Below are 16,175 nucleotides of genomic sequence, written 5' to 3' on the forward strand. Positions count from 1 at the left end.
CTCGTTTACTGCCAATGATGTACCTGCTCTGTACTCCACAATGCCCTGTTGATGCTCTGATACTGCATTCTGCCCTCTCACGTGCTGCCTCTGATGGACCTGTTCAGTGCTATGGACTGTTGATGCACTTGGCCCCTCTCACGTGCTGCCTCTGATGGACCTGTTCAGTGCTATGGACTGTTGATGCACTTGGCCCCTCTCGTTTACTGCCAATGATGTAGCTGCTCTGTACTCCACAATGCCCTGTTGCTGTTCTGATACTGCATTCTGCCCTCTCACGTGCTGCCTCTGATGGACCTGTTCAGTGCTATGGACTGTTGATGCACTTGGCCCCTCTCACGTGCTGCCTCTGATGGACCTGTTCAGTGCTATGGACTGTTGATGCACTTGGCCCCTCTCGTTTACTGCCAATGATGTACCTGCTCTGTACTCCACAATGCCCTGTTGATGCTCTGATACTGCATTCTGCCCTCTCGTTTACTGCCAATGATGTACCTGCTCTGTTGGGCACAATGCCCTGTTGATGCTCTGATACTGCATTCTGTCCTCTCGTTTACTGCCAATGATGTACCTGCTCTGTACTCCACAATGCCCTGTTGATGCTCTGATACTGCATTCTGCCCTCTCGTTTACTGCCAATGATGTACCTGCTCTGTACTCCACAATGCCCTGTTGATGCTCTGATACTGCATTCTGCCCTCTCGTTTACTGCCAATGATGTACCTGCTCTGTACTCCACAATGCCCTGTTGATGCTCTGATACTGCATTCTGCCCTCTCGTTTACTGCCAATGATGTACCTGCTCTGTACTCCACAATGCCCTGTTGATGCTCTGATACTGCATTCTGCCCTCTCGTTTACTGCCAATGATGTACCTGCTCTGTTGGGCACAATGCCCTGTTGATGCTCTGATACTGCATTCTGCCCTCTCTTTTACTGCCAATGATGTACCTGCTCTGTACTCCACAATGCCCTGTTGATGCTCTGATACTGCATTCTGCCCTCTCGTTTACTGCCAATGATGTACCTGCTCTGTACTCCACAATGCCCTGTTGATGCTCTGATACTGCATTCTGCCCTCTCACATGCAGCCTCTGATGTAGCTGCTCTGGTGCCCACTTTGCCCATGCTCACGCATACACTGTGATTATACCCCTATTATGTGCAATAAAGGTAGTCAATCATGTGTCGTGGTTTGTCGTTGTCATTCCTGCTTGCGTACTACAAATGTGTATTCGTATTTGCTTCTCATCAGTGGTTTTGGTAACATGTCACTCCCCCTCCCTACGTCACGACCCTTGCTGGTATTCCCCTCCATGCAGCCAATGGTTTGTGCCTTACCTGCGTCGGTGTCGATGGTGGGCCATGACTAGGACGTGGTGGATCGCGAAGAGCTTCGGGAAAGCGTGTAGCGCTGGGTCCATGGTGGTGGTCAGCTTGCGGTGGGTATCTCTGCTATGTCACCTATGTTCGCTGTGGGGATTCCGCCGTGTTCAGACAGGTTGTTTTTCCGCAGTGGTTTTATGTGTATTTTCCGCCATCTTGATTTGGGGGACGGTCTTAGACGTCAGTACGTACGGCGGAGCCTCCGGATGTGTTCCGTTCGCTGCGTGGTCGTGTGTAGTTCTACGGCGGTGCGTGCTTTCCCGTCGCGGACGGAAATTTGACACGTTTTCCTATCCTGATATGGCGGACGGAGTATCCGCGGCAGGCGGACACGGAAAAGGGTTTTTCCGCCTACTCCAGGGCCGCGGTGGCTCTTCCGTCCGCCATCCTAATGAGCCCCTATGTATGTATCTAAAAATGTATTTGTGTGTTTATCTATGTTAAAATTAATATTATAAATATGTTAAATATTCATAATATTAATTTGTAAAAAAAAATGATAACTTTGTAAAAAAAAAAATGTTACTGTTATAAAACAAATATACATATTTATCTATGACAATATATTCAATGTCTATGTGAATAACATAATTGTTATTAAATGAAAAGTACATATTACCAATTTGTTTCTTTAACTAATTTAATTACAATATATGTGAATAAACATATAAATATTTAAATTTCATTTATTTGTGAAAAACATATATATGCACTTCATATATTTTTTTGGATAATAAAAACTGTTTACTTACAATTTTCAATAGAAATAAAAAATACATCTCTACTTAGAATTTATTTTGTATATGTTAATAAACTGTTTTTCAGTTATTCCATTTAACCGTGTGTATGTTTCCTTCTTTATTGTTCTATATGATTATTAATTGCATATGAAATATTCTATTTAAAAATGCATTTTAAATTTTAATAAATGTAAAAATGTATTTATCTTTTAACTACTACAATAACAATAATTATCATTAATACAAATGTTTTATATGTAATTTTAAAACTTTATTATAGTATCCTACCAATAATAGTTATTTGTATTAAAAATGTTTTCTTATTTACACAGCACCAATTATAAACTCACAAAACCATACTACACATTAAAACTATACAAATTACAATTCCCACTTCACCAATTGTAAACTCATGGAAGGTGCTGGACACTGAACCCATACTAATTACTATTCCCACTCCACCAAGTATAACATCACGGAAGGTGGTGGACACTGAACCCATACAAATTACTATTCCAACTCCACCAAGTATAAACGTAATTTTAACCCTGTACCCCTGTACCCAAAAACCCCAAACTGACCCTGAACCCTAAAAATACCCCTTTACCCAAAAACTGAAAACTTACCCTGAACCCTAAAAATACCCCTTTACCCAAAAACTGAAAACTGAACCTGAACACTAAAAATACCCCTTTACCCAAAAACTGAAAACTGACCCTGAACCCAAAAAATACCCCTTTATCCAAAAACTGAAAACTGACCCTCAACCCTAAAAATACCCCATTACCCAAAAACTGAAAACTGACCCTGAACCCTAAAAATACCCCTTTACCCAAAAACTGAAAACTGACCCTGAACCCTAAAAATACCCCTTTACCCAAAAACTGATAACTGACCCTGAACCCTAAAAATACCCCTTTACCCAAAATCTGAAAACTGACCCTGAACCCTAAAAATACCCCTTTACTCAAAAACTGAAAACTGACCCTGAACCCTAAAAATACCCCATTACCCAAAAACTGAAAACGGACCCTGAACCCTAAAAATACCCCTTTACCCAAAAACTGAAAACTGACCCTGAACCCTAAAAATACCCCTTTACCCAAAATCTGAAAACTGACCCTGAACCCTAAAAATATCCCTTTACTCAAAAACTGAAAACTGACCCTGAACCCTAAAAATACCCCATTACCCAAAAACTGAAAACTGACCCAGAACACTAAAAATACCCCTTAACCCAAAAACTGAAAACTGACCCTGAACACTAAAAAAAACCCTTTACCCAAAAACACAAACCTATAACATTTTAAATATAATTATATACTTACAAATACTTACATTGTAATGGTATGCGTTGTAAAAGTACCTGCGTAGTAAAAATATACGTTGTAAATACATGCGTTATAATGGTATTTGCGTAGTAAAATTTTCGTTGTAATGGTAGTGCGTAGTAAAAGTTGCGTGGTAAACGTTGTATACCTTTAATAAATATTATTATTTCCTTCTTTATTATTAATTTACTTCCCACTCTATTCCCCTATAAACCCACAACCCGCTACAGGAAATATAAAATTGTATTTAACATAATTAGCAATTAATCAATTAAATTAAAATAATTACCAATAAAATTATAAATAATCAACAAATATTTTTAATTAACAATAAATTAAATATTACTAACAATTAATAAATTTACATATTTAATGATTTATAATTAAATTACTTCCCACCCTATTCCCCTATAAACCCACAACCCGCTACATGACATAAATTATTTAAATTAACATAATTACCAATTAATCAATTAAATTAAATTATTTACAAATTAATTTTTATATATTTAAAAAAAATTATTTAATTAACATTTATTTAAATATTACTACCAAATCATAAATTTACATATTTAATTAATTATAATTAAATTACTTACCACCCTATTCCCCTATAAACCCACAACCCGCTACATCACATAAATATTTTAAATTAGCATAATTAGCAATGAATCAATTAAATTAAATTAATTACCAATTAAGTATTATATAATTGAAAACTATTATTTAATTAACAATTATATGAATATTACTACCAATTAATAAATTTACATATTTAATTATTTATTATTAAATTACTTCCCACCCTATTCCCCTATAAACCCACAACCCGCTACATCACAAAAATATTTTAAATTAGCATAATTAGCAATTAATCAATTAAATTAAATTAATTACCAATTAAATTTTATATAATTGAAAACTATTATTTAATTAACAATTATTTAAATATTACTACCAATTAATAAATTTACATATTTAATTAATTATAATTAAATTACTTCCCACCCTATTCCCCTAAAAACCCACAACCCGCTACATGACAAATTATTTAAATTACCATAATTACCAATTAATCAATTAACTTAAATTAATTAGCAATTACATTTAATATAATTAAAAAATATTATTTAATTAACAATTAATTAAATATTACTACCAATTAATAAATTTACATATTTTATTAATTATAATTAAATTACTTCCCACCCTATTCCCCTAAAAACCCACTACCCGCTCCTAGAAATTATTATACTATTTGAATACATTTTTATATTTATTAATTATTTTTTTTTAAAATTCAATATAAATACATTAAAAAATTACATATATTTAATCATGACTGTCGATAACACAACTTTCGATATTCTTAAAACCGATATTTTGACTTTCGATATTTTTAAACTACTATAAATAACGATATTTTTTACTATCGATATTACTTACTCGATATTTTTTCAATCGATATTTTTTAACATACATGAAAATCGATAATAAATACATCGATATTACTTACCTCGACATTAATGCCTTCTCGATATTCTGGAGTCGATATTATGTCCAGTCGAAAATAAAAACTCGATATTTAGACTACACACTGTCGCAAGCACGACGCAACTCCAGCAATTCATGTTGAGGAATATACTTATTGTACTGTGTCACTCTTTACGCCCGTTTCAAGCAGGCGTAAAGTTTTGAGACAGTGGCATCTTAGAAGTAGCACAGTGAAATCTAGTAGACTGCGTCACTTCCATGACGCTTTCCTGCGTGGGAATGCCCACCCTGCATTTATTATACCTGACACCGGTATAATGTGGTGCAGGGCTTTACAACGTGATGCGTCTCCCTAGATGCGTCTCGTTGTAAATTGTCCGCATTGTTTACGCCGCCGGTGCATCACAAGAGTAACGCAATGGCAGCGCAAAAGTGACCCTGGGCCTTGTTAATCTAATTTATGCACTTTTTATCATTATATGTAATGCATGTTATGGGAAAATTTCCAAAATGACACCACTACAAAATGTCACATAATTAGGCCACCATTCCCTGTATAAATTAAGCGGAGTAGTTCACAGTAGTTGTGCATTTTGCAGCATTATTTTAGCACAAAATGCATCCTTGTGTCAGAAATTTACATAAGGACAAATTTTGAGCTAAAATATAATGCTAAATGACTGATTTGCATTTTGTGTAATCTTTAGGAGTAATTTGACATAATATTACCAAAACTGCACATAATTAATCGAAAATAAATTTTGTCGAATTTTACAGACCCCTAAACCACCACCCATTTTCTTACTGAGTCCAGGTGAAGTTACCATGAAATAGGAGGACTTCTACTTAGAGGCAGTAGCTGGTACATGTTTTTGGAAAAAAGGACGTTGTCTATGTTAAAGTAAAACTTTGGAGTGGAAGGGAGAAGAATATTAAAGCGTTTGTCCATACCTGAAAGGAGAAGTCAAAATGACGAAGATTATAAAGATCTTGAGAATTGCAATGATGATGAGTATGAAAGAGCAATGACAGCCTTAAAGGAAAATTGCAGTCTGCATTACATGACTATGGTTGAGAGACATACAATATTTTTAAAAGATCAAATTCAGGGTGATTGTGTTGAACATTATGTGGTAGTTCTACAAATAGAGTGACCACCTCACTACGGAGCAGATTTACAAGAAAGGGACGCATCTATATAGATGTGTCACTTTCCCTGCGCAACCCTGAGAAACCCTTGCACCACCCTAGATGTGCCGTATTTACAATACTGAGCACCATGGCGCAAGGATTGATAGATGTGTCAGAAATTCTGACGCATCTGTTGGGGCAAAAGTCACGCATTGCTGGAGTCGTGTTGCAAGCACAATGCAACTCCAGCAATGTATTTTGCGGCATATTCCCACTACACTGCGTCACTCCTTACGCCTGCTTCAATGAGGCGTAAGGTTTGACGCAGTGGTGCCCTAGAAGTGGTGCAGTGAAATCTTGTTGACTTCACTGCATCACTTTTACGAGGCTTTCCTGCGTGGGATCGCCCACCCTGCATACATTATACCTGACAGAGATATAATGTAATGCAGAGCTTTACAATGTGACACGTCTCCCTAGATGTGTCTCGTTGTAAATTGCCCACATTGTTTACACCGCAGATGCGTCACAAAAGTGATGCAACAGCGGTGCAAAAGTGTTGGTGGGCCTTGTAAATCTGCCCCACTGTGTCTGGCAGAACGATGAAATGAGGATCAGGATGTTAGGGACTTTCGACTGGACACTTCCAAGATGTCAGCACCATCTTCGCTTTGTAGATGCCCCTGGTGCTGATTTTCATTGGTGCTGATTGCAGTCTTAACATAAAAGTATATGGCAGGGCCCCAGGGGTATGTCAATATAGTGTCATAGAGAGGCAGGGTTTGATGGCACAGTCAGGGGCAGCTTTGTGAAGGTAACACAGGTGATTCAGATTATGATGGGATTTGTGAATACTGCTAAAGTCCTTAAATAATTATCACTAATGTCTAAAAGTGAATTTATGTCAATATCAAAGAGAAGTGTTCTTTAAAAGGTAATACCCCTGGGGGACAAAGGTTGCTTCGCATCTCATGGTTAGTCTGGGGTCACTGTCAACTCACTTCATGATATTTCATGAACTTCCGATTGAATAATTCCAACATCCTTGGGCATGGTGGGAGCTTGTTATCCTCCAGGTAGGTTCATTCCGAACTTAAATTAGATACTGTTGGAACAGATGCCTTTAGGAAACAATGAAAGTCATGGCTCTTTTAATTCTTAAACTTAGTCACAGGTTTCTGTCTGGGGAGCCGTGGTTGGGTAGACGTGTGCTGTCCAAATCTTAACCATAAATATATAACATAAACAAAAGGTTATCATTATAAAGTTCCAATAAAACTTTCCTAGCGCCTGATATCTTTGGATTCGGAGTTACAGGCTGTCTGGGCATCGGGGTGCAGGTATAATGCAATTGGTAGTATCTTCATGGTTCCTACAAGCCATAGATTTGAGGATACTCATGTTGGTGCTGATGGAGGTTACATTGTCTCAATACCCTCGAGAAGAATATGTGGTCGAAGCCTGAATTAGTCAAGGTCAGACTGAGCCTCTTAGTCCTGTTGGGAGCTCTTGCTCTGGAGGCACAATGGCCCACTGCGTGTTGAGCCTCTGCACAGGCTGACAGTCAGTAACCAGAGGGGCTTGGAATACTCTCAAACCCCTCTCCCAGGGTGTTTACCTACTGTCAATCCTTGCAAGGCAGCGGAGGCGCAATGCTGGTGATCCCCTTCAGAGAAACTGCACCAGCCGATAATAATGTTCCTAGCTCCTTGAACGACAGATTAAAATGTTCAGGTATGTTTCAAAGTTCTGCTTAATTTGGCAAGTGGATAGTTATTTCTGAGAGCTCTGGGCAGGTATCCGGCTTCAGTGAGTATGGGAGCAACATTCAAAATGTTGTTATTCAGACATTCACAGAGAAAGCTTATTTGCAGGTTTTTTCTGAGCTAATTTAGAGCAAGTTGCGTAGACCTGAAAAGCCTGTGAATTCTAGCTTCAAGCTAAAAATGAGAAAAACGAAAACAGGCACAGAGGGGCATATGTTGCTAATTTCCATTTTAGCGATTCCCAAATAGCGATTTTTAAGGAATCGCTATTTGAGAACAGCAAAATGGAATGTAGGTAAAAATTCTCAAATTTTTTGTGAATCTCTAACATTCCTTAATTGCGATTAGCAAATTGCAAATCGCAATTAAGGAATGAGTGTCCCATTCATTCCTATGGGCTAAGAGGCCCACAGGAATGAATGGGGATACATTCTCAAATTGCGATTTTCTATAAGAAAATCGCAATTTGAGAATCGCAATTCCAAGGGTGCCAGGGTGTCCACCCCTGGAATGTGCCTCTAAGTGCATGTGGCGCACAGACATGCCCTAAGGGTAGGTACTTTGAATTTTTTTTTAATGCATTTTGAAAGGAAATCGCAAAATACCATCTACTTGGATTAGGTGGTATTTTGCGATTCCTTAAGACAAAATCGCATTTTGAAATGCATACATAGCATTTAAGGAATCACAAAATTGCGATTCCTTAAATTCTAGAGCACCTTATTTTGCTAATGTGCACCTACATACCAAAGCACCGTTTGCGATTCGCAAACGCCGGAATTCTGCGAATTTTGGAGTTTACCGAATCGCAAACGCCTACCTACATATGCCCCAGAGTTCTTAATAGGGAGAGTATTTTCACTGGCTTCACCTTGCGGTTTCTCATGAGGGTTCTCTGGGCAGAAGGTTTTGGGTATGCTCCCTCCAATTCTGACAGTGAAGAGCAAAGAACAGGAACAAGGTAAGGGGAGGAAGGTCACACAGTTCTGTACATATTCTGGTCGACCTTCCAGTCCCACATTCCTTTCCAAAGTGAATGACAGCGTACCAGGGCCTTATTGATGCAACGCTACTCAGTGCACACTCCTTGAGACATGATGGATGCGCCGTATTTAATGTAATGTATGGCGCCTCATGTTGCAAGGAGTTACAGATACGTCAGTATTACTGACATATCTGTCTGCGCAAAAGTGACACATTGCTGGGGTGTGTCTGAAAGCAGACGCAACTCCAGCAATGTGTCTTTTCACATGGGGCAGGCCCTTACGCCTGCCAGTTTTTGAAGCAATGGCATCCTAGAAGGGGCACACTAAAATCCTATAGAGGTTTTGATGTGGGGGAATGCCGACACTGCACACATTATACCTGGAGCAGGTATAATGTAGTGCTGGGGTTTTTCGAAGTGACGCATCTGCCTAGATGTGTCAGTTAGTAAATATGGTGCACGTGGCGCATTATATACCCCAAAGCAGCGTCACAAAAAGTGATGCAACGGCAGCGTAAATGTAACACAAGGGCTCATAAATAAGGCCCAATGCATTATGCTTTGGGTCAAACTAAACTGCCTTAACCACCGCGGACATCACATCAGTGGACGAAAGGGGGTCACAATATGAGAACCTACTTGGATTGCACTCAATGGGTGAAGGGTCAAGGCATTAAACCACTTTTGGATTCCACCTTCCATCAGCAGCAGCCATGGCTACTGACGCGGGAGCACAGGAGCTGCTGGTAACTAAGGGCTGTTGGATGTGGCAAAGCAGGCAAGCAGCAGGGAGGAACAAGATAAGGGGGCAAATTTCGTCTCCAAGAGAGGGACATGGATCATCAGCTAATCTTCGCTCGTGTCAAATGCTGTGGTAAATTTGACCTTGGCAGGCATCACCTTGTTGTGTACTCAGTCAATACTGCTGAAGGGTGACGCAGGCTGGCGTCTTCACAGCTTCGCCTCCCATCTCTGAGTGCATAGCAAGGTGAGGCCCGTAAAATTCCCATCATAATAATGACGATAGTAGCAATAATAATAAAACTGGTAATTGTCGGTTCCCAGCTGGAATACAGACGTTGTTACAAGTGCTTGAAATGGAAAAATAGAAGTGCAGGTATTGTGTACCAGAGTACTTTCTTGTTTCTGAACAGTGCTGATACTCTCCAATCAAACGCATTACGTCACTCTTGAGAAGTGCAGGTACTCTCCCTCTCAAAATAAAAAAGTGCCATAACTCAGTACCATACAGTACTGGCCAAGGTAAAGCACTGGTTGTTGCTTTGTAAATGTGACCAATTGCCAAATAGAGAATGTTCAAGCAGGGCCAGCTTTCAGCACGGGACAGCTGAAACCAGCCCGGGGTGCCTACAGTTAGAGGGGTGCACACCTAGCTCACCTACTGAGCTGCCCTAGAGGCAGTTTACTTAGAGGGGAGGGTACGCGGTCGCACACCGGCTATTTTCAACACATATGTCCAAAATCAGGTCCAAGCACAGTATGTTTAAAAGTTGACGTATAAGGCCAAGAAGTTGGCACTAGAGAACCACCTCTAAGTGGGGGATTTCATCCTAGTTCCAGATGCACAGCTGGATAGGCACCATCAGGACAGGTATACCCAGGGTGCCTTACCCTGAGAGATGACACACCTACTGGTAGACCTGGGGGTGGTAGAACTCTGGAGGGCAATACTCCAGGATCGACCTGATGTGGGGGTACTGTTTCTTCCTTGAGGCAACAACGACCAATGACAGGGCACAATAGCACTATCGGACCATGTGTGGGTGCTGTGGGAGGGTGAAGATCCACAGAGTTGTTCCGGGAGTGTCACTGTGGTGGTTCAATAAGACCCTACTTAGGAACCATCCATGCATATGTGAGAAAATCTGTGGGGAATTACTTAAAGGAAAATGAGGCGGGTAAAACACCACTCGCAGTGGTCTGGGATGGCTTCAAGGCGGTCTTAAGATGCCACTGTATAGTGGAGAAGTCACATCTCCATGTAACTGGTTCGCTGGTAGGAAAGCTCTGGAGGCAGAACTCAAAGAGGCTACAGCACAACATGGCGCTCTAGAGGTAAATTAACTTGGCGGAAAAAGTGAAAAAGACACTACTTGACCTGAGACAAATGTTCTCTGAACATGTCAACAAGACAAGAGTCTTTCTGGCTTGGTGCCTACGGCACCAAAAGACAGCTGGAATCATTCCACCGGTGGAGAGCAGAGGGGGCCTGTTGGAACCAGCACATTCTGGCTGGATCAAGGGATGCCCCCAGCCAGACAGAACCTGCTGCTCCCATCAGTGGCACGTAATTACACTCACTGAATAACCTCTGCTCACCCTTGGGTAGCTTGACACTGAGCAGTGAGGCTTAATCTCAGAGGCAATGTGTAAAGCAAATGCACGGCAGTCACTTGTGATAAATACACTGAGAATCACAAAAAAGACTTCACACAGGATGTATGTAAAACATTGTTTATATCCAACTCACACATTCAATCATTATAACATTAACATCATATACTTTTGGGCATAAAACACATTTTGAAACATTACTAGCTGTACTAGGCCCACTCGTATTGTTATGATAGCAATACTATGCACACTGTGGACAATCCCTAATCTACCCCCCAATAGAGAGAGCACATTATGTGGTGCGACATGCTGTCCACCCCCGGCCCAGGCTATCAATCCTGATAATACAGTCCCACACAGTTATAGGGTATACCCCGGGTCAAAACGATATCAAAGATCTATACATACACGAAAATAGAACACTTTTTAGTACCACCACGGACCAGAGCTAAACGGGTATACCCAATGTCAAATGTATTGTGCTTTTAGCATAAAATCAATGTATACAGCGGCACCACTGACCTGTGTTGTGGATCACAGACAGGCCACAGACGATCACACCCACTGACCCACACTCACTCTGCACCGCTAAACGGTGTGACAGGTATATGCCAGTCTGTACAGAATGCTCTTATTGACACATACACTCAGCACCTTAATGCAGTGCCACTGGTACCCAGCAGGTCAATGGATTACACCCTGCAGACTCTGTGGCCCCAGCTTCCCTCCCCCCTCTAGTTCACCCCCATTGTCCTCTACTCCCAGATGGAAGAAAACTAGCTCCTCCTCCCAGTTACTAGGACGCACGCGGCCAACGTCACACTTAGTCTGGGTCCTCAGGAAGCATGTGGGTATATGCAGTAAGTTTTAATTAGGAGGTAGACACAAGCAAGGGGAGTTTAGCAGCCACTCTGGAAGTTCACCCACGGGTCTCAAAACACAAAGGAGTCACGCAGTCTCTTTCGCAGCTTCCAAACTGTCTCGGAAGTGCTCCTTGAACCCAGTCAATCTCTCTCGCTACTACCTGGCGCCTAGATGTCTTCGGGTGGGGCCAGGTGTGGAGAAGACAGTTTGCCTGTCTCGATGAGGATAAGCGAACAACCGAGGAATGGGGAGTAACTATGGGGAACCTCTCCATAGGAGGAGGCGCCCGACAGGTCCCCGTTAATCAGGGTCGTGCCCAGGCATTCCGCACACAGTGTCTGGTGCACGTTGGCAAAGGACACACCATACACTTCAGATTTCAAACACAAAGTTGCACATTCCATTCCTCCCTGTAAATGAGGCACAATAACCAGTACACGTTGAGATGGGTTGAATCAGGCAATTCTGGTCACACAAAAGTTGCAAATCAGTACCTCCCTGAACATGAGACACAACATCCGGTGCACAATGAACCAGTCCGGTCACACACAGGCGCAAGATCAGTAGAGCCACATTAGGTTAAATGAGGCACTATTACGGGTATATCCCCACCTCCGAGGGTCATATCAATGAGCATGCCGTCGGCATGTCGCACAAGAGAGATATGTGTTACGGCAAACAAATGATGGACGGAATGCTGACAATGCAAACATTCTCCCCAGTCAAAAGATCTGGGTTAAATCCATCGTTCTTTTGCCCACTACGCCACCCCAGTTTGGACCCAGCCATATGCAAATCAGTCTTGACCCTGTGCCCCATGCGAACAACTCAGACCGAACTGCCAGGCCAGGTCCTCCCTGGACCAGAAGCAAGCATCCTGGGACCGGTTTCAGGGTATACCACCTTTCTTCAGCCAGGCTAGCTTCAATCAAGTGGCACAGTGAGCAAGGGATCCACGTCTGGGCATACCCGTCTCACTTAGGGCAAAAAGTGTTACAGCAAACAAATGATGGACGGAAAGCTGACAATGCAAACATTCTCCCCCAGTTAAAAGATCTGGGTTAAATCCATTGTTCTTTTTCCCACTATGCCACCCCAGTTTGGACCCAGCCATATGCAAATTAGACTTGACCCTGTGCCCCATGGGAACAGTCCAGACCGAACTGCCTGGCCAGGTCCTCCCTGGACCAGAAACAAGCATTCTGGGACCGGTTTCAGGGTATGTCACCCTTCTTCAGCCAGGCTAGCTTGAACCCAGTGGCATAGTGAGCAAGGGACCCACGTTTGGGCATACCATTCCCACTTAGGGCGAAAAGCGTTACAGCAAACAATGATGGATGGAATGCTGACAATGCAAACATTCTCCCCCAGTCAAAAGATCTGGGTTAAATCCATTGTTCTTTTGCCCACTACGCTACCCAAGTTTGGACCCAGTCATATACAAATCAGTCTTGACCCTGTGCCCCATGGGAACAGTCCAGACCGAGCTGCCAGTACAGGTCCTCCCTCTGACACAAGAGAGATACGACACGATCGACAAAATGGGCCATACCAGGTCCCGCAACCCTTGAATTCACTCGCCACCAACTAAATGCTTATGAGTGCTCGGTCCCTGCAGTACAGGAACCAAATGCCTTAGATGCTGGCTAGATTTTTGGGGCTCTGCACTAGACAAACCGGTCTCCAGACACAAGTCTTAGTTCAACGCTCACACCAGGCTACTAGTCGGGTTTCAGTACCCAATGTGGGCACTTGAGAGAGGCACCGCTCTCCAGATGTCAGAGGTATATGGTGTAGGTGCCTCCTGGGAGATCTTTGAAGTCCCTCGGATCTCCAGGAGAACAGGAGACCGGCGCTGTGGCCCTTGAAGAGCCACACTTCAGCAGGTCTTTGCTCCAGGCCAGCCACTATTCAGAAAGTGCATGTGTTGCCTTCACTAGCAGTTATCTTCCATGTGCACAATAAAGTTCTCAGGTAATGTGCACCATGCAGTCCAGGATATCCGGTCCCACATCCCCACAAGCATATCTCACTCTTTGCTGAAGGATGGCACCAATAGTTTATTGTCCTGTGTCTTTGAAGTTAGGGGTGGTCATGGTCAAGTGTTTTCCCTTTAAACCACAGATGTCTCCTCTAAATAGTAGGCCTGTCTGCCCTGGGGCCGTGGAATGCAGATCTTAATCTTTAGTGGGGCCATTATCTGGTCCCCTGAGGCTAAGTGTCAAAACATCTCTCTCCAATCTATCCCATTCAGCCCTCGAATGGCAGAGGTCTGCCATTCTCATGGGATGCCCATGGTTTATGGCTGTCACTTGGGGAATGAACAGAGGTGCTCCCTGACCCCTGGTGTCCAGAGTAGCCAAGCACAACAGAACAAAAGACTCATAGAGCATAGAAATGTCCATATTCTATAAGTGGCATTTCCAAGCGAATTATGCCAAAACTTACTTTACCAATGGAAAGGGTTTGACATGGTGAATCTATTGATAGGAAACATCATGAGGTTGCTCCACTGCAATCCACTATTACAGCCCGAAGTAATGTCAACCACTTCCCGATGTTAATCTATAGGAAGAGCAAGTCTCATAGGTACTGAAAACACACACTGGTATTGCTCACTACCTGGGGGCATATGTGCTAGTAAACACAGACAGGTGATGGCCGTTTGAACACATAGTCACCAGTACCAGGGGTGCAAGTGCACACACCCGAGTCTGCAACAGCAGACAGGACACAGGTTTAACTAATACATGTGTCAGTGCACACCCACAAGCCTGCAATGGCAGGCAGCACATGCAATCACGTGCACCTTAGGTGCAGGTGCCCACATAAAGTGGCTTGCAGTGGTAGGCTGCTCCTTAGTTTAATCATGATAGATAGTCAGTGCGCACTCACCAGGACTGTGCCATGTTTCAGAACATCGAGTCAATGTCACTTTTCAGCACAGTTAGGAAGGGTGCATGCACTTTCACAATGCATTTATTGTGGGAAAGTGCCCAGAGCCCGGAGGCCCCACGAGAGAATCAGCACAACCCAGGCGGAAAAAGCAAAAACATTTAGGGAAATGCTACATGATAAGTATCAGGTCCAACAGGGCCAACTTGAGAACGACAGGGCTGGGAAATGTAAAGCCTTTAGAGAATATTATGAGACCCTCAATGTTGAGGAGTCAGTGCCCTTGGCAGAAGTGGAGGCATACCTGCAAGAGGCATCTATCCGCAGGGTTACTTAGAAGACTTGGAAAAAGTGATTACAGTAGACAAGGTCCTGAGGGCAATAAAAGAGCTTGCATCATGCCAAGCCCAGGAACTGAATAGGCTCACTAATCGCTTCTATTAAATATTTGCATCGGAGATGGCTCCATGATTGACAACCCTGTACAATTCCTTCCTGCACATGAGGGCAGTCACTCCTCCGATGCAGCTGACACATTTTACTCCAATCCATAAGGGAGGTAAACTGTGCACCGATTCAAGTCCTGTAGGCCTAAAGCGCACTTGAACTCAGACCTATACATCTTTACAAGAGTGCTAGCGAACAGACTCCTGCTGCAACTTCTATACCTGGTCAACCGAGATCAATCGGGGCATATCCCCCATCGACAGGCCACAGACAATATTTGACAGATGCTGCACCTGATTGATAATAAGAAAATTTCCATGGTTGTCCTGTAACTGGATGTGGAAAAAGTATTCAACATGGTCAACTGGGAGTGCCTCTTTCAGGTGCTTGCTGCAATAGGGTTGGGGGAGAACATGCTAACTTGGATAGCAGCTTGCTATAAAGACCGCACTACAACATTCCGGGTAAATGGCTTATGCTCCGACATTATCCCACTAAGGAGGGGGACGCGGTAGGGCTCCCCTCTCTCGCCCATTCTCTTTGTCCTCGCTACTAAGCCTCTGACAGTCATTATATGCCGATGCCAGGATATTAAGGGCATTTCTTTTTGGGGACGATCACCATAAGATCCACCTATGTGCAGATGATGTCTTACTGACACTATCGGAACCTAAACATTCCATCCCTTGTGTGATGGGGGCCATAGAAACCTATGAAAAAGTATTGGGCTTCAAGGTCATTCTCAGTAAAGATGAAGGGGCAGATTTACAAGAAAGTAACG

The sequence above is a fragment of the Lissotriton helveticus genome, chromosome 9 (assembly GCF_964261635.1).
Source record: "Lissotriton helveticus chromosome 9, aLisHel1.1, whole genome shotgun sequence".
Classification (NCBI taxonomy): Eukaryota; Metazoa; Chordata; class Amphibia; order Caudata; family Salamandridae; genus Lissotriton; species Lissotriton helveticus.